The 18,400-nt window shown below is 38.4% G+C and overlaps 1 long non-coding RNA gene across 1 annotated transcript; it reads left to right on the top strand.

Annotated features, from left to right (window-relative positions):
- Positions 1 to 5,979: 5,979 nt before the first annotated feature.
- On the top strand, positions 5,980 to 7,089 carry LOC139190504 (uncharacterized). Its single transcript, XR_011574768.1, has 3 exons — positions 5,980 to 6,179; positions 6,506 to 6,576; positions 6,683 to 7,089. It is a non-coding gene; the product is annotated as an uncharacterized lncRNA (long non-coding RNA).
- Positions 7,090 to 18,400: the final 11,311 nt, after the last annotated feature.

Here is an 18,400-nt window from a genome sequence, read left to right as displayed (position 1 = left end):
GCAACATCGTTTGTGGGGGTTGGAAGGGCCTAAGTTATATGGGAGAAGCAGCCACGATAGCAACAATCGTTTTTGGTTGAAAGGCCAGTTTTCTCTGGGCCACAAGGATTGCAACCACTTCGGCATGTTTAATTGAGTGACTAGCTGAAAAAACTAATGAAGTATTAATTCAAAGATGTTTGTTTAAATGTATATACAAGCAATACAGTAAAAATATATAGTACCTTGGGCTGTCTCTTTGGATTTTGGAGCAGGTGTTTTCTTCAGTCGAGCATTGAAAATTTTATTTGTGATCTTTTCGACCGACGGGCCGAAGAAATATTTGGTGTAGATATCCCACCAGTCGGCGAAGGTGCTAGTACCGTGAGTTTCATGAACATTCGACTGAAGGCGTAATTTTTTACACTGCTCCTGAAAACTCCCCCTTCACAACTTCACATTCCTTCTCGGAAGAACTAGGGATTCATTTTCGGCTGAAGAGAGAATGAGAAGTAAGCAAAGGTACTGGGCAACCCTGGAGATAATCGAGTTATCGAGCCACGAAGTAGGGATGGTATACCTCCTAACTGGCTTGCCGAGCATTACAACCAAATGAGAGGTCGCAGGCCAGCACGAACGATCCCCAGTTTTGTCAAAGATCGACGTCTTCTGCTTCTTCCTATGCAGATATGGGAAGCTTGAGGGAGGAAGGATAGTCTATTCGACGATAGATTAAGAATTCGTCGTTGGTGAGGTTGTCGAGGCCAAAGAAGAATTTGAAAATTTCTTCAGCCGAATAAGCTGGAGTGGGGCATAAGGCTAGTTGGAGGCTCATTACTTTAGAGGAATCAAAATTGAAACTTTCTTGCCTTAGACTGGTGGGATATCTGGCGAAGTCAACTTACAGCCAGAGTTCAAAAACCAATAGTGAGTTGTTCTGGTGTAGGGATATTGTATCGACAATAGCCTCGGTGAGATATTGTGTAAGGTTGGTGAGGATGGAAGGACTAAGGGCCAGGCGAAGACCACCGGTCAGGGCCTCGGCCACTAGCATATTCTTGGCGAGGCATTTGTTCGACTTGGTAGATGAACTTATTGTACCAGTAGAACAAGAAAGCCTCGTGTTCTCCTTTCTTGAGGCCTTCTTTTTCTCGACCGGCAAAGTGATTGATAAGTGTGCTGTAATTAAAGAAATTTTTGTGCAACTTGTTCACTTCATCCTTCGGTACTTCCTATTGAGTGTTTTTCTTCAAGACCTTGATAGTGTGCTCTTTGAAGGCCATTTTTAGGTCTAAGTAGAATGGATACCGAGAGAGAGTGGTATCAACTGGAGGACCATAATGTTGCCGAGGATGGCCGTTATATCAAGGACGGTTGGTCCGATAGGGCCGAGATAAAGTACCATAATGTTGGTGGCCGAGCACTAGAAGTTCATAGCAGCTATCAGGAGTTCTGGATCCATGCTAATTTCGATGGTCGAGAGTTTGATAGCGTCGAAGATGCCTTTAGATTTCCAGGCACCGTCAAAATGGGGCTCTAATCAGCTAACCCAAGTAGCCCAGGCCACAGAGGTCAAGGGCCAAGCTCCTTGTGGTTTGGTTGATTCATATTTCGACCAATCATGACCCCTTGGGTGAGAGAACTTAAGCAATGGGCCTTCAACATCTTAATGATGATTTCTAGAACCTCATCTTTGAACAGAGGGCCCAGGATCTGGTGAGTGGCAACCATGTCTCTTTCAAAGCGTAGTGGTTGGATAGCATCATGGTCAATGAAATTGGGATACTTGTCACATTCCTTGGTAAGCTTGGTGATGAAGTTATTGACAACCATTGAATCAAGAGTTTGGAGGCTTTTTTGTCTGGGTTTCTAAGGTTGGTCTTTTCTGGGTTTTGAAAGCTCAAAGCAAAAGGGCAAGAGTTCGAGAATCTTGGAAGCATAAAGTTGGAATGAGGTCGAAAGTGATATTTATAAGCAACTGGAGAAGAAGATCAACGGTTTCAAATTTGAAAATTGAGGGGTAAATGTGGCCGAAATATTTTGTAATCATTACAAAATATTAAAAATCCAGGCGAAGAGACCGAAAAACACGCTAATTAAGGTTGCTTGATTGCGTGTGATGGCGAACTTTAAGGCATGATTATTATGAAGAGAAGTTTTGACATCTACGTGCCTCGGGCATGGGGTGTGTGTGTTGCCAAATCCAGACAATCGTGACAAGAAAGTGTCACGTGTCAAACATTTGTGATTATCAAGGACTGGCATGTGAGAAATCATGCATGATAAATGCATTTGAGTGGATAGAGAATATTCATTTTTTTCTAGGATCTTTTGATCGACCACAAAATGTAGGCCGAGGGTTTCTTTCTTGATGGATAATGGATCACTTCTTCAAGGAAGAAGTTCGGCTAGTTATTGTAGGTTGAAGACCTCAAAAGCAAAGGGGCAATGTTTAGGCTCGAAATAATGCTTTGGGATGAGCCTAAAGTTATTCCCGGTCCAGAAAGGGATATTGGGAATTTCTGTCATTAGCCAAGCCCAGTTGAGTTTGGCCGAATCCTATCAGGTGACGGTTTTATCTAGATAGGGGTTAGGTGATCAAATCCCAATATAATGACGATTCTCGAAAATTAAGGATGCTTTGAATCAGAAAAGATGCCGAGAATCAAGGGATGTATCTAAGTGATTAAAGAGCTTAGTTTAGAGTCCTATAGGGGTTAGGATTGGTCAAGACCTAATGAGATTGGGTTGAGGAATTCTAGTCCAAGTGAAACTCTACCTCAGCCATAAAGGAAATCATTACTATAAATAGAGAGAGGAGTGCATCATTCAAACCTCTCAAATTCAACACACAACTGTCCTGCGCAAACCTCTCAAACACCTTGAGATTTTTATTTTCTTTTTTCCTGCCAACACATCTTCAATTTGGATAAACAGCACTGTGGAGGCAACTGGCAACATCTTCAATTTGGATAAATAGCACTGGAACCATAGAATCAGCCGACCGAGGAGCACCTTCAGCTTGGATAAATAGCACTACTTCGAGACCAACTGGTTATTTATCCAAGTCTCGGTCAGGAAGGATTTCTGAGTCCTTATTGGTAGACATTGTCTCATCAGCCTTCTCGACGAATTGAGGTGTTATCAGGTTACTACATTTGACACACTGACAGCCAAATTTGATATTGAACTTCGCACAATTAGCAGCCTTATCTTTAAGCTCTAAAACCCCAAGGCCGATGAGTATTCGTTCCTCGGCCGCAGTCATAGGATCAAGAAGTCACCAACGCACGCAACGCCACATCAACACATATTTTACTCCCCAGCCGAACTCGACCGATGAGTTAGCACGCCCCGCATTCAACCGAAGGACAAAGTTAGCTCATTATTTACTCAACATGTGCACTATATTAGCTAGGTGGTTTTTAGGGTCAACAAGACAACACAAAAAGATAAGTTGTCGTTGTTCCTTGTTCATCGTTCGTTCTTGTTTGGTACTCTGGCGTTTGACCTCTATCCCTAGCAATCGCATACCTGCCACTAGTTTTGATGAAACCCAGACCCAAGAACAACAAACTAGGATCAAGTTCGTCTCCGCGGAACATCACCTTAATTTGCACTCACACCTGAATCCATCTCTACCGCACCGCACTTGAGTACAACCATTGAACCACCATCCGCTATTGCACACCTTGCTTGTAATTCCTTCTACACCAAAGACAAGATCCATCGCACCGATCATACTGCATAGCACCTATTCTGTCCCGCTAATCTGGATTCACCACCGCAATTACCATGTCTGTTTCCACACCCTTGTCGATCTTGACTCACCAAGTCTATTAAGCTTGTTTTGCACGAAAACCCTCCCGATTAGCATCAAAATAAGTAGAAAATTTTGCATAAGCAAGTTGAGGAGTCAAAGTGAGACCAAACTTGATAGTATCTTTGGTATGTGTACAATCCGTTTGGTGATAAGCTCGTTTTTATATATATATTTTACATCAAATTCACTTGTCTTTTCTTAGTTAGTTCCTTATATTTTTGAGGTATCTAATAGTTCCTTATATTTTCGAGGTATCTACTTTGTTTTTGTGTTTTGTGGGATTTCTCAAGCCGAGAAGTGAGATTTTAAATAGCAAATTCGTCAAAACTGCCTGTGAAGATAAGCTAACTTCGACAATGAGTTACGAACAGCTCAGAATGGTTCAGAGAGTGGGCCTTATATTTTTTGAAAGCTATGGATGTCCATTTTCTGGATCATTTTACAGCTTATTATTATAATTTTTCTCGAACAAGTGATGCATGTTTTAACACCCAAAGGTTCACAAGAGGCTGAGCAGTTTGTAACTGACAGGAAATCAATGAAAGAAATAAACACAATAAATCCTAGTAGCCACCATTGATGCAGCCAAGAATGCCACAAGTCTCAATAATAATTAGCTTTAATTAATATTGAATTGTCATGATGGTGGGAACCATAACACATTTGGAAGGTTATGAAAAGAAAAGAAAAGAAGCTAAGTGGGGGTGAAAAAAAAAAGGCAGCAAGAACATGGGGGGAAGGAGGAAAAGATGCAGCAAGGTCCTTATTCTTTTCTTTTGGTTTTATCTTCTCAAACTCATCTTTCCTTTGGTTTAATTTAAGAATTATGTGTAACTAAATCTCTAGAAGTTAGGGGTTGTTATGAAGCCCCGATTATGATTGCAAGTTTGTTATGACATTTTGTTTGAATTTCTTTTATGAAAGTTGAAAATTGGTTCATTGCCTATGTTAGTGATGAATTCTTTATGTGTTTTATATGGATGCATACTTAGTAAGCATATCTATGATTCTAATGCTATGAATATGTGTGTGTCTGCCCTTACCAAATGGGGACTTACATATGTTCTAAAGTAGCACTTGTTAATTGCTACTAACATGTGAACCAATTTCTAGGATAAGTAAGACAATGCCAGTACTTACGATGCCTTGGGATGACTCAAACTCATTTTGTTCTTAATGATTTCTACTTGTTATATCTATGAACACGTCATTCTAGATTGCATGCTAGGAACTCAGTTAAGTTGAAAACACCATTCTCTTAACATAGTATTTAAGAGAGAGTAATAAGTTGAGTTTTAACAGTAAGCCAACTTAAGCATATTCATCCAGAAATAAAAGTAATTTGAATGAAACATAACATGTTTGCATAATTATTTGGTGGTGGATAGCAATTCCCCTAACTCATTTTCTTAATTTGTGAACTAAAATCAGTTTTCGTTATTTCATTTTTGTTTCTGTCCTGATTTTGTTGAATTTATTTAAAATAGCAAATCAACTCCAAAAGTTGTGTGAGTGTACCTCTATGTGTCTAGTGGCTTCTTCTAAAACTTCGTCGAATTTAGATAAGTCTAAGTTAGTATAGTAATTATTTTTTGATGGCTGGTCCGTAAGAACATCAGTCTAGTTTTTGTGAATTTTATATAGTTAGACAAGACAATCTTCTAACAAATCATAGTGTTAACAAAGAAAATCAATAGGACATTTGTGTGCTACTTTGTAGTGTGCTTTTAAGCCTACCAAATTTTTGGCGTTGTGCTGCCAGGGAACGTTGTTTCTAATTACTTATTTATCTACTGTGTTTTATTTCAGGTAGTCTTCGTAGTATATGTATACTCGAAGGTCCAAGAGCATTGACCTAATCATCAGATTTCAGAGCATCTTCTCATACAATACCTTTATGAGGGGTTGTGTGGCACAAATCATGTAATGCTTGATGTAGCAAGTGGAGGAGCATTCATGGACAAGACAACAACTAATGGTAAGGCATTGCTAAAGAACATAGCTGGCAACACATGACAATTTGGAGGGAGAGATGAGCTACTTCTTAAGAAAGTCAATGAGGTTGTGGTGGCTCCAAAACGTGTGTGGTGTATGTTGAATGATAGGACATGCCACAGACATATGCCCTTCATTGGTGGATCAAGGTGGTTTTAAGCAGGCTAATGTGCTAGGAGGATTTCAAGGCAACAAAGGCAAAAGTATGATTCATTCTCCAACACCTATAATGCAAGATGGCGCGATCATCCACACTTTAAGTGGAAGAATCAAGACAATGGGAAACAATTTGCCCCAAACAACTTTAATCATCCACTTGGCTTCTTTCAAGCAAGGCTGCAAGCACCATATCAGCCTCTTCAACAACAACAACAAGCTCCATGTAAGTCTCTTGAGGATTTAATTGCTTCTTTAACTAATTCTACTCAATCTAATCAACAGAAAAGGACTAAAGCAATTGAAAACCTTGAGATTCAAATGAGTCAACTAGCAAATTTGATGGGCAACAACACCAACCGGGAAAGTTGCCTAACCAAACTCCAACTCCAGCGATGAACTTCGGCAAGAGTCGTCGAGTTTGAAGCCAGCTAGGGGTGTTTTTCTATTGGAATTGAACTATGGTAGTTTAAGGAGGAAATGTTTAGCTTTTAAGTTAAATTCTATATGTTTTAATCCCTGAATGCACACTTTTGGTTTTACACAATCCAGCGAACTCCTTCGAGGGAAATCTTTCGAGTCTGAGGTGGATTTGACTTCTATTCCACCTAAAATTGTTGTACGTAAGTTATTGCATGCTTTTGGGAGTGTTTTCTGCTGAATTTGGGTTGATTTCCCTTAAAATCGATTTTCATCCAAGCTTGGTGACAATCTGGGCTTTTTTTGCAGTTTCGGGCGAGGTTCCGAGGCCAGCTAGTGGCGCAGATGGCACTCACCGTTAGGATTAATGGCAAAAATGGCCATTCCGTTAGTTTTAACAGAATCTCTAGATGGTAAAGGTATATTATGTCTCCCCTCTATATACATTTTCTGACAAAATGTGCGTGGCGCCAACGAGGACGACTGTGACATTTACTTGTCGAACCGTGACTACTGCGACTACGATGGTGCGTCTTCCCGACTCGTGACGGCACGTGATGGCGCATGCAGGACCCCCGAGACCTAAAGATGACCGCTGTTTGCCACTATTCCAACCTTGCACTGGTATTATTTGTTTTCAACAAAAACAGTAACTCAAGAAATATTATGTGATATTTCAATTACAACCATTCCTCTTATTGTAATTCAATAAGCAATATTGGTGGTTTTTTTTTTTTTAAATAACAATGTATTTTACACAAAGGGGAGGGGGAGTTCGGCTAAGCCACATAATGGACAACCTAATTTGATATCCAATTAGCCATCTACGAGATTCAAACCTAATACCTCTCACTTACAAGTGAAAATGAACATCACCAGATCGTAGTACTGAGTGACAATATCGTTCATTTATTTATATATAAGTAAGAACAATATACGAACACCTGTTGGTATGTCCAACCTGAGAAGATACTGAGTTCTCATTGAAGATTTAGTGCTTGAGTAGTTTATTTATTTAAGTAATTTATATTTTGTTAAAAAAATTATACCGCCCTAAAAAAATACAGAACAGCCGCAATCAAATCATTTTTAATGTCCTATACAGTCTATTAGAAGGTGCCCGAATCACAACAAAATGGAAATCTGCAAACTCGCTCGCTCTAAGGACTCAACGATTTCTCGCTCCAGCAGAATCACATCCAACTCTATCAATTACTTCTGAAATAGTAAAACAACCTTGATTGTAGTCACTAAAGTCCTAATTATTGAAATCACAAAAGAAGAACGACCAAATTCATAAATTGATGTATGAAAGGAGTACAAAATTCAATCATAAACTAAAGGGAGAAACATGTAGAAAGTTTTCTTATAAGAAAATTTGTATGCATTAATATTTTAGTCCTTCTCGAGCTTAAAAATACTATGTAGTACAAGTTCAGGAGGCAAAAACCAAAAGCCAAAATTTTGTCATTTCATGGCTTGAAAACAGACTCTTCAGTATATAAAGTCTGAAAGGATATAATACTACTTGAGGACCATCGGATCACTTTGAAAGTTTCCCAAATTTGAAGGCTGTCAGCGAAATTGAATTCCTAGGTTAAGAGGGAGGGTGATCCACCTAAATGCATAACATTGGGGATTGACCTGTCATTTGAAATAAGAGCCCATTCAGTCCTATATAAGGAATTATAGTGACCTAAATATGATATTGTTGAATAACCATGAAAACCTTAACGTGATGAATATTTAAGCAGTATTTTACTATTTATAAGGCTGTCAACAGGTGACAAATAATTATTCTCTCAGTGATCTTCGGAAATATTATTGATTTTGATCAAATCTATAAGGAGATCAATAATAATAAGAAAGTGATAGGCCGTCACTGGAAAAGCTTGAACCCGGAACAACTTAGCTAAACAGTATTTCATGTCATTTCATGTCACACACTAATGGCATACTAATGTATACATTCCTCTCCAATTACATTTACATAAATGCAATTGATGTTCTTTTGATGTTGCAGGGGGTATAAATAAATAAATATATTCATTACACGGAGATATTTCACATTTTTCGTTAATTAACCGATGACTATCTTCTTCTTTGGGTCCAACAACCTCACATATTTTGAATCTAAGACATGAAATGATCCAACAGTTTTAGTTAAGATCGTCAAACATGTTAAGTAATATGCAGGAAAGAATATTAGCAAGATAGCAGAGGAAGAAGAAGGAAACAGAGAAGATTTAGAGAGAGATAGAGAGAGAGAGAGAGAATTTTATACTTGTATTTGCTTGAATGATTTGATTACAAAGATACTATTTCTATATGGTTGGATATTCACTCTATACAAATCTTACTCATTAAGCCACAATCTTATCTTCTTATCCGAATCTTCCAATTCCAACAATCCTAACTACCTCAATTGTTTAACTAACGACATGTGTCATGATCCACACCCTCCATATCCTATATACTCTAACAAAACAAACTCTCTTTTGCTAGTTTCTTGCATCAGCTTAACTACCATTGGACATACTGTAGACAGTGCATCGTTCAGGTTTCGTTAAGATAGTCATTCACAACGGAACGAGCGATTGATCCAGAAGAATATGCCAAATCTTTATGGAAATGCATGAACAGTCAAACATGAAAAATACAAAATTTTAAATACCAAACGTAGTGCGCATATAAATAAATAAACAGAAGTATATAACTCACACTTATTGCTCAAGCATCCAATAGCAGCGCCTTTGAAATTTTTCATCATCTTCTCTGTCGGCATTCTAGCAGTGTAGAACATCATCCCTGTCAACCTAAAATAAACTGAAGAATGTTACCCCATAAGCAGGTTCTTTATTATACGAGTGGACATGCGATTGACCGAGAAAATCAGAATTTTAGAAAATAGGAGATAATTACTCGTGGTGTGTTAAATTGAAGACATATTTTTGTTGGAATTTAGGATTATTTTATTGTTTGAATTTGGGGTTAGCCCGTTAGTATTAGAGTTTTGTTTTATTGCTTATTAGGGTTAGGTTAGTTATCTATATATATGATGCTTTGTAGCTCGTAGATAACAAATTAGTCACAATGTAGCCTTCTAGAATTTTGTAGCCGTTCCGGCATTCTCTTTAGTTTCATAATATTCCTATTATTTTGTAGGCTTGTTCGTTGCGCACTCTAATATTCAAGTTGGTATCAGAGCAGGTTTGATCCTTCAGGGATTTAATCTGCCCTTGATTCGTATCAGTTTGTTTGTTCATTGTTTAGATTGTCGTTGGTTTAGTTTGAAAAATATATATATATATATATATATATATAAAATGGCATTGCCCAAAAGTCGCTCAGCTCGCACTTGCTCCTGTATCTGCATCAGTTCGAACCACCGCCTACCATTGATCAACATTGCCGCACCACCACCAACCCACTGCAAATACAAACTAGTTTGCTGCCAACCTTCCCACTTCGCTGCACCAGTGCTTAACTGTCCAATGCAACCCGCCTATTGCTTGCATCCGCTGCCCCACCATCGCTGCTTCTTGACCCTCTACTCCGCTTCCGTCTTGAACCCACTGAACCATTGCGGCAACAGAATCCCATCACCACTGCACTCGCATCAACCCCATCTGCACATTGCCATTGCAACAAGAAACCTAGCACATCTATCGTCCGAATTGATTATTCGTTTGTTCGCTTGAATCGCTTGCCTTGTCGTGTCTGCCTAACGAAGCTTGCCTTGTCGTGTCTGCCTAACGAAGCTTGCCTTGTCGTGTTTGCCTAACGGAGCTTACCTTGTCTTGTCTACCTAACGGAGCTTGTCTTATCTTGTCCGCCTAACGGAGCTTGCATCTGCATCTTCTTGTTGCAAACTCTTGTCGTGTACCGCCATGAGTTTGACGGGGGCTGTTGGAATTTAGGATTATTTTATTGTTTGAATTCGGGCTTAGCCCCTTAGTATTAGGGTTTCGCTTTCTTGGTTATTACGGTTAGGTTAGTTCTCTATATATATGATGCTTTGTAGCTCGTAGAATAACAAGTTAGTCACAATGTAGCCTTCTAGGGTTTTGTAGCCGTTCTGGCATTCTTGTTAGTTTAATAATATTCCTATTATTTTGTAGGCTTGTTCGTTGCGCACTCTGATATTCAAATTGGTATCAGAGCAAGTTTGATCCTTCGGGATTTAATCTGCCCTTGATTCGTATCAGTTTGTTTGTCCGTCTTGTTCGTTGTTTAGATTGTCGTTGGTTTAGTTTGAAAAAAAAAATTATATATATATATAATGTCATTGCCCAGAAACCGCTCAGCTCACACTTGCTTCTGCATCTGCACCAGTTCGAACCACCGTCTGCCATTGATCAATATTGCAGCACCACCACCAACCCACTGCAAATACAAACTAGTTTGCTGCCAACATTCCCACTTCATTGCACCAGTGCTTAACTGTCCAATGCAACCCTCATGTTGCTTGCATCTGCTACCCCACCACCACTGCTACTTGACCTTATACTCCGCTTCAGTCTTGAACCCACTGAACCATCGCGGCAACAAAATCTCATCGCCGCTACACTGGCATCAACCCCATATGCACACTACCACTGCAACCAAAAACCTAGCATATCTGTCGCCCGAATGGATTGTTCGTTTGTTCGCTTGAATCGCTTGCGTTGTCGTGTCCGGCTAACAAAGCTTGCCATGTCATGTCCGCCTAACAGAGCTTGCCTCATTGTGTCCTCCTAACCGAGCTTGCCCTATCGTGTCCGCTTAACGGAGCTTGTCTTGTCTTGTCCGCCTAACGAAGCTTGCATCCACATCTTCTTGTTGCAAACTCTTGCCGTGTACCGCCATGAGTTTGACGGGGGTGTTAGAATTTAGGATTATTTTATTGTTTGAATTTGGGCTTAGCCCGTTAGTATTAGGGTTTCGTTTTCATGCTTATTAGGGTTAGGTTAGTTCTCTATATATATGATGCTTTGTAGCTCGTAGAATAACAAGTTAGTCACGATGTATCCTTTTAGGGTTTTGTAGCCATTTCAGCATTCTCGTTAGTTTAATAATATTCCTATTATTTTGTAGGCTTGTTCGTTACGCACTTTGTTATTCAACTTGGTATCAAAGCAGGTTTGATCTTTCGGGATTTAATCTGCCCTTGATTTGTATCAGTTTGTTTGTCCATCTTGTGCGTTGTTTAGATTGTCGTTGGTTTAGTTTGAAAAAAAAAATATATATATATATAAAATGTCATTGCCCAGAAACCGCTCAGCTCGCACTTTCTCTTGCATCTGCACCAGTTCGAACCACTGTCTGCCGTTGATCAACATTGCCACACCACCACCAAACCACTGCAAATATAAACTAGTTTGCTGCCAACATTCCCACTTTGCTGCACCAGTGCTTAACTGTCCAATGCAACCCGCCTGTTGCTTGCATCCGCTGCCCCACCACCACTACTATTTGACCCTGTACCCCGCTTCCGTCTTGAACCCACTGAACCACCGAGGCAACAGAATCCCATTGCCACTGCACTCGCATCAACCCCATCTGCACATTGCCACTGCAACCAGAAACCTAGCACATTTGTCGTCTAAATGGATTGTTCGTTTGTTCGCTTGCATTGCTTGCCTTGTCGTATCTGCCTAACGGAGCTTGCCTTGTCGTATCTGCCTAACAGAGCTTGCCTTGTCTTGTTCGCCTAACGGAGCTTGCCTTTTCTTGTCCGCGCCTAACGGAGCTTGCATCCGCATCTTCTTGTTGCAAACTCTTGCGGTGTACTGCCATGAGTTTGACGGGGAGTGTTGGAATTTAGGATTATTTTATTGTTTGAATTTGTGCTTAGCCCGTTAGTATTAGGGTTTTGTTTTCTTGCTCATTAGGATTAGGTTAGTTCTCTATATATATGATGCCTTGTAGCTCATAGAATAAAAAGTTATTCACAATGTAGCTTTCTAGGGTTTTGTAGCCGTTCCGGTATTCTCGTTAGTTTAATAATATTCATATTGTTTTGTAGTCTTATTCGTTACGCACTCTAATATTCAACTATTTTTTCCTCAAAAATTTTCCCGAGAATCAAGAGCACTATTATTTTTCTCAATGCTACTGGAAAAGGCATGCAAAGATGTTAGATTCTACTGTGCCAGGGAATTAATGAAAATCGTCGCAACGACAGACAAAGATACAGACTTGAAAAGATCTTCCCCCAACCTTAATTTCCCGCTTGAAAATCTTTTGATGAATTAATAATAAAGATAACTAAAATATTTGATTGAATGAAGTTGAGCACATGCATAATAGTAATTGGGAATTTGACAAGGATATTTGAATTAACGGAGTTGCAGACGCTCATAACTTCGACGTCCTTCAATATCCTAGATCCATTTGATTAATTTTGAAGTAGAATCATTACTTCATTTCAACAACTGATGGGCAACGACATATCTGATGAGTCAAAATTATATTATATATTTCACCCTATTCTTAGTGTAATTTGGTAATTATTTTGGTAAAATTTTGATACTTTGTTTTATATTTTCAATATAGGATATTTGATTTCCTCTGGAGCAAAACGTGACCAAACAGACGAATTTTGGAGTGATTCAAATTGGAGGACGTTCGTGTGTTCCTTAGCTTGTGCGTATCAAAATATCAGCAATTTCTACCAAGTGGTTATTTTATGGAGATTAAATGAAGGAGAAGTGCGCGTTGCTGAAAAGTGACGCTTCTAGGCTTAAACTGCGTTTTTGGAGCCCAAGATGACTTCGGATGGGTTCGTGGCCTTCTGAATAAGTGTTCAGAATAGTCAAAGCTTTAAATCAAGCTATTTTGGGCCAGTTTTGGAGCTGATTTGGACTCAAAGCGTGGTTGTGCAAGATTTTGAGTGAATTTACCAAGTCAATTTAGGAATATGTTTCCTATTTTATTTTAATTTATTTAGTTTCCTAGTCTTATTCTAAGACCTTTTATTAGGAAGATTTTATTTAGAGTAGTATAAATAAGCCTTTTGACGGACGAAGGGTTTTTCGGAGAGAGAGAACGCATGCAATTTTTTTAGAGAAGATTTTTGGCAAAGCTTAGAGATTTCAAGACTTTTACTTTCAAGGTGTTTTCACTTTTTTTTCTATTTCAATAAAGACTTTATGATTTTTATTATGAATATGCGTAACTAATTTTCTTTTGTTAGGGTGAGGCCATGATCCTTAGCAAGAATATGTAGTTTCTTCTTAAATTGCTTATGAATTCATGCATGCAAGTTTTGAATTGTTAATCACCGATTTAAACTATCTATTTGTTTCAGTGATTCGCGACCATTAGGATATTTAGAAAAATAATTTGATGCAATTTTGGCAAAGGGCTGTTCCTAAAATTGACTAAGGCTTCTTGTGGTTAATTTGTGTAACCTCTTAGAATGGACGACACGTTTTAAGGGTTATATGGTTTTCAAAAGGTTTTCACAAAACTTAATGAGTCTTGCATTTTCACATTCGATCTGGACACCACGGACGGGTTGCATGTTATATATACGTTCTATGTTTGAGGTTCCAAGTAGGATATACTCTAGGAAAACCTAACCTTCAAAATATGCGTGTATGGTTCATAAGTAATTAGAAGAGTTACATAGGATTGTTAGAGTGACGACGGAACCCTAGTACTTTGTCACTTTGATTCTAAAAATTGTTTCTTTCTCCTTCTTTAAAATTGCAGTTTTTAAGTAATCTTTTTAATTAAATTCGTTTTTCTTAATTTAGGTCATTAAATCATCCTTTTCCAAAACTTTGTTCTAAATACTTAGTTGAGAATTGATTTGGTGTTAATCTATTTAAATTAGTCCTTGTGAAGAACGACTTTACTTGAGCCAACTATACTACGACAATCTTGTTTCTCTTGCAAGTATTTTAGGTGTTTTTAACCCTTTTACGCAGGTGGTAAAAATCCTATCAATATCCATACACATCCTACCACGACGAACTACATCACAGTAAAACAGCTACAAAATCATCACACCCATTGACGTAATTCGTCTTTTTAACTTTTTTCTCCTTTTAATATCTTAGCTCCTTCAACAGCAAAATTGAATAGAAATGTAACTCCGTTTTAAGGTTTTATGGCACTCGCGTCACTTCCTGAGTGCGACCATTTCAGATTCATGTGTACTGCTACATTGGGCTAGAACAACTACCAAGTAGGAACAAAACAAATGTGGTCTTCAACACCTCATTCGCCTCTTCGTTTTGTTGAACTGATGTTCCAAATATAATGTCCCAACAAAATTTAGGTGTTACTCGACCTATAATAAATTTTCAAAAACCCCAATCACCACAACCCACTATTGACACAGTCACCATACCCCCACTATTGCCGCTACCATTATCACCACCATCGTTGCCGCCACCACCATCATTGTCTATGTCATCACCGTCACCTCATTACCATGTCTATTTTATGCCATTATATACAATTATATTACTTTTACATTAAAATTTATCAAAAGCTTTTATCATACTCACTACACTTTTGAAAATATAGTTTATTAAACAGTCAACTGCTTTGCTTTACAGCTGATTATTCTTGAAGTATAGCACAAGCAATTTTTTTAAGGCTTTTTAGCCAAAATAATCCCTGAGATATGCATAACTTATCACTTTGGTCCATGAGATATGAAATCAATGGAAGTACTCCCTAAGTTTGTCTACCGTCAATCATTTTGGTCCTTCTGTGAAAATTTTGTTAAATAAGGACCAAAATGACAAACATACCCTTTATTTAATAAGCAATGGGCCAAAATAATTAGACAAAAAATTAAGGGTATTTTAGTCATTTTATCTTATTTAGTGGAGATTTTCCACGAAATGATCAAAATGATTGATAATACACAAACTCAGAGACCACTTTTATCGATTTAAAATCTCAATGACCAAAGTGAGGAGTTATGCCAATATTAGGGATTATTAACCATCTATTTTTTTTTAGGATTAAGTACCTAAAACCCCGTAACTTTTTAGTGTCATTCCAAATTGGTCTCAAACTTTTCAAACATACCAAACCTATTGAAAATGTCACATCCATTAAGTCTCAATTAATTTTTTTCGTTAAATGTACATGTGGCAATAATGAATCTCACTTATTTGCTTACTTGGACACTAAAATAATAATAATAACTCATGAAGGTGAAAAAATAAAATGAAAAAACAGATTCATGAATAAATCGGAAAACAGAAATGAAGATTGAGAAATCTCCTAATAAAGAAGAGGGTTAACAATTCAGACAAGATTTCAAAGAGCTTGTTTTTGCTTATGTGATTTCCTCATTTCTCACGCTTTCATGAGCTTCTATTGATATTTGGAGACAAAGAAAATCCTAGTTAATTTAACAGAAATTTAAATGGGGCTAAGCGTATATGACATTTTCAATAGGTTAGGTACTTGTTTGGAATGTTTAAAAAGGTTGAGACCAATTTGAAATGATAGAGAATTTTTTTTTATGTACCTAATTTTTTTTATGGACTTTTACCACCTAAAATAAACTCTTTTTCTTGTTATTGGCAAAATACCGCCTAAAATCCTTGCTATGAGGATGACCGCTAAAAGAGTCACTGTTATCTTTTTTGTTTTTGTTTTTTTTGTTTTTTTTTTTTTTGAGACAATCAGGTTATCATTTGGGAGGGTTGGAATTAGTTTGAAAACTTAACATAAATGAGTACATTGATGACCGACTAAACATTGTTTGTTTGCCCTCAATAACTCTCAGGGTGTGTTTGTTGCACCGGATTGTCTCGGACTGGACTAGCTGCAGGGACTAAGCTGGACTGACTTAGACTAGACTAAGCTGGACTAGCTTAGTGAAGCATTTGGTGCAGTGTCGGACTAAGAAGCGGGATTGCAATATTAAAATATTGCATATTAAATTAATATTTTATTTTACTTTATCTTTTTCCTTTTTCCCCATTTTTGTCCCTCCCACCCACCGGCCCTTTCTCTCCCTCCCACCGTCTCTCTCTAAACCAAACAAGTGATGCAACCAAAGTGATGGCAGAGAGTCTCTCCATTTGCCTCACCAATGATTCAACTAAAATCTTCAATCTTCCTCATCTCTTCTTCCCACAAACCCATCTCATCCCCCACCCCAAAAATTCACTTAAAATCCCCAACCTCTCTATCGCCACTGAGGTTGTGGTTGAACCCATATACGACTTGGTTCTTGAATTGAGCGTGATGAGATGTTGGGAGTGGGCAGAGAACTGTGGATTCCCTTATTTTCTTCCTTCTTGCTTTCTCTGCTGATTACGCAAGAAGTGAATTTTTTCCTCTTTTTTCCGTTCTTGATTTTTGTAGAGATATGAAGGTCAGTCTTCAATGAAATGTCTTCTATGACTTCTAACTTTTGTTTTAGAGAGATGAAGGTGAGTTTTCTAGCAGACACGGTGATGAAAAGGCGCGGGGGAGGGTTCGCACGACGCTGCCAATCCTATAGTTTTTAGGGGGCCTCACTAAGACCTCTTAGTGAAGCCTTTAGTGTAGGTGAATCCAGGCTAGTCTCGTTAAGACTAGTCCCGCATGATAAGAAACATCGGACTGAACTAATAGTTAGTCCAGTCTAGTCCAGTGACAGTTAGTGAGATCAAACAAACGCCCCCTCATTGGAATAGACTAGATTAAAGGTTAGTCCAATTACGTGATTGTTATTAGCAAGGGACTAACTTTAGTGGGACTAACATTCACTCGTTCCGACTAAAACCTTACTGGGCTAGTCTTAGCGAGACCCCACAAATACCTTGGGACTGGCTAAGACAGTCTTCCCTTTCACGTCGCGTCCTGGTCCTCGTCCTGCACGACTGCGTCTTCTACAACGACAACAACTCGCTTCTTCCAGCCACCCATTATTGTTGGCAACTCCAATCTCTGTCCATCCCCATACCCAACCCTACCTAACCCATGTCGTCTACAAATCCAATCCCCACCCATGCAAGAACAAGTGAATTAAAGATGCTAATTTTGCAAGAACAAATGTAATCAGAGCAAAAAAATAAATAAAAATTTGAGCTTTCAACCAAAAACTAAATGAAAATAGGGAAAAAGAGACAGGAACGTACCGGAATAATGAGAAGGGATTGAAAGGAAAGTGGAATATACATCGTCGTTGTCTCGTCAGACACGGATTGGATCCATCTGTATGCTCCCCCCTTTTCCAATCTTAGAATTTTCAATTTTTTACCTCTTTTTTTTTCTTTCAATTTTTTAATTATTAATTTCTATTTTCAAGAATTTGATTAATATTCTCTTGGTCTTTTTTTTGGATTTGACAAAAATAGGAAAGGTAGATCACAGAGAGAGAGAGAGTCAAGCAATGAAGGATCATACAGTGTGGGAAGAAATCGTGCCTCTGTTGAATACCCAGCCCTTGTCCTTGTCAAATACCGGCGCCCATACGAACTGAGCCTCCAAATCTTAATTCCCACTTGCGATTCTTATTTTCTTTGCACTACTCATCCCTTTGATTTTCTTTGTTGGTCGTGGTTTAGTCTGGTTTTGTTGACTATGATTTTCTTCATCTGAGAATTGGAGAAAAATTGAGAACTTTTGTCTGGTGCAAAGAGAAAGGAACCGTAGAGATGGAGAGAGATGAGGAGATAGAGAATTAAAAAGAACAAAAAAAATAATCAGAATTCTAAAATTAAATTAATATGTAATAGTCCGACCCTAAATCAAGCACTCCATTATTCTTATACTACTTAGTCGATGCCAAACCAATCTCACTTAGTCCCTCAAGCTAGTTCAGTCCGAAATAGTCCTGTGCAACAAACACACCCTTAGATTCTATTTTCGACAACAAAAAAGGTGACGGTGCACCAGGGCAAGAGAGTGGTAGGAGAGGACTTGAGATCTCAGTGACGACCTTTTCCAGCATATGAGTTTGATATCGGTGGTGAAGGAGAAAATGTGAAGGATTAACACTCTAGGCCTTTTGATGAGTACAATTATCGAGTTGCATATGAAGAGAACGTCAATTAATGTGGATTTGGAGGAGAGGCACAA

The sequence above is a fragment of the Malus domestica genome, chromosome 13 (genome assembly GCF_042453785.1).
Source record: "Malus domestica chromosome 13, GDT2T_hap1".
Lineage (NCBI taxonomy): Eukaryota > Viridiplantae > Streptophyta > Magnoliopsida > Rosales > Rosaceae > Malus > Malus domestica.
The sequence above is the reverse complement of the archived record's forward strand: the minus strand, read 5'-3'. Positions and strand labels throughout refer to the sequence as shown.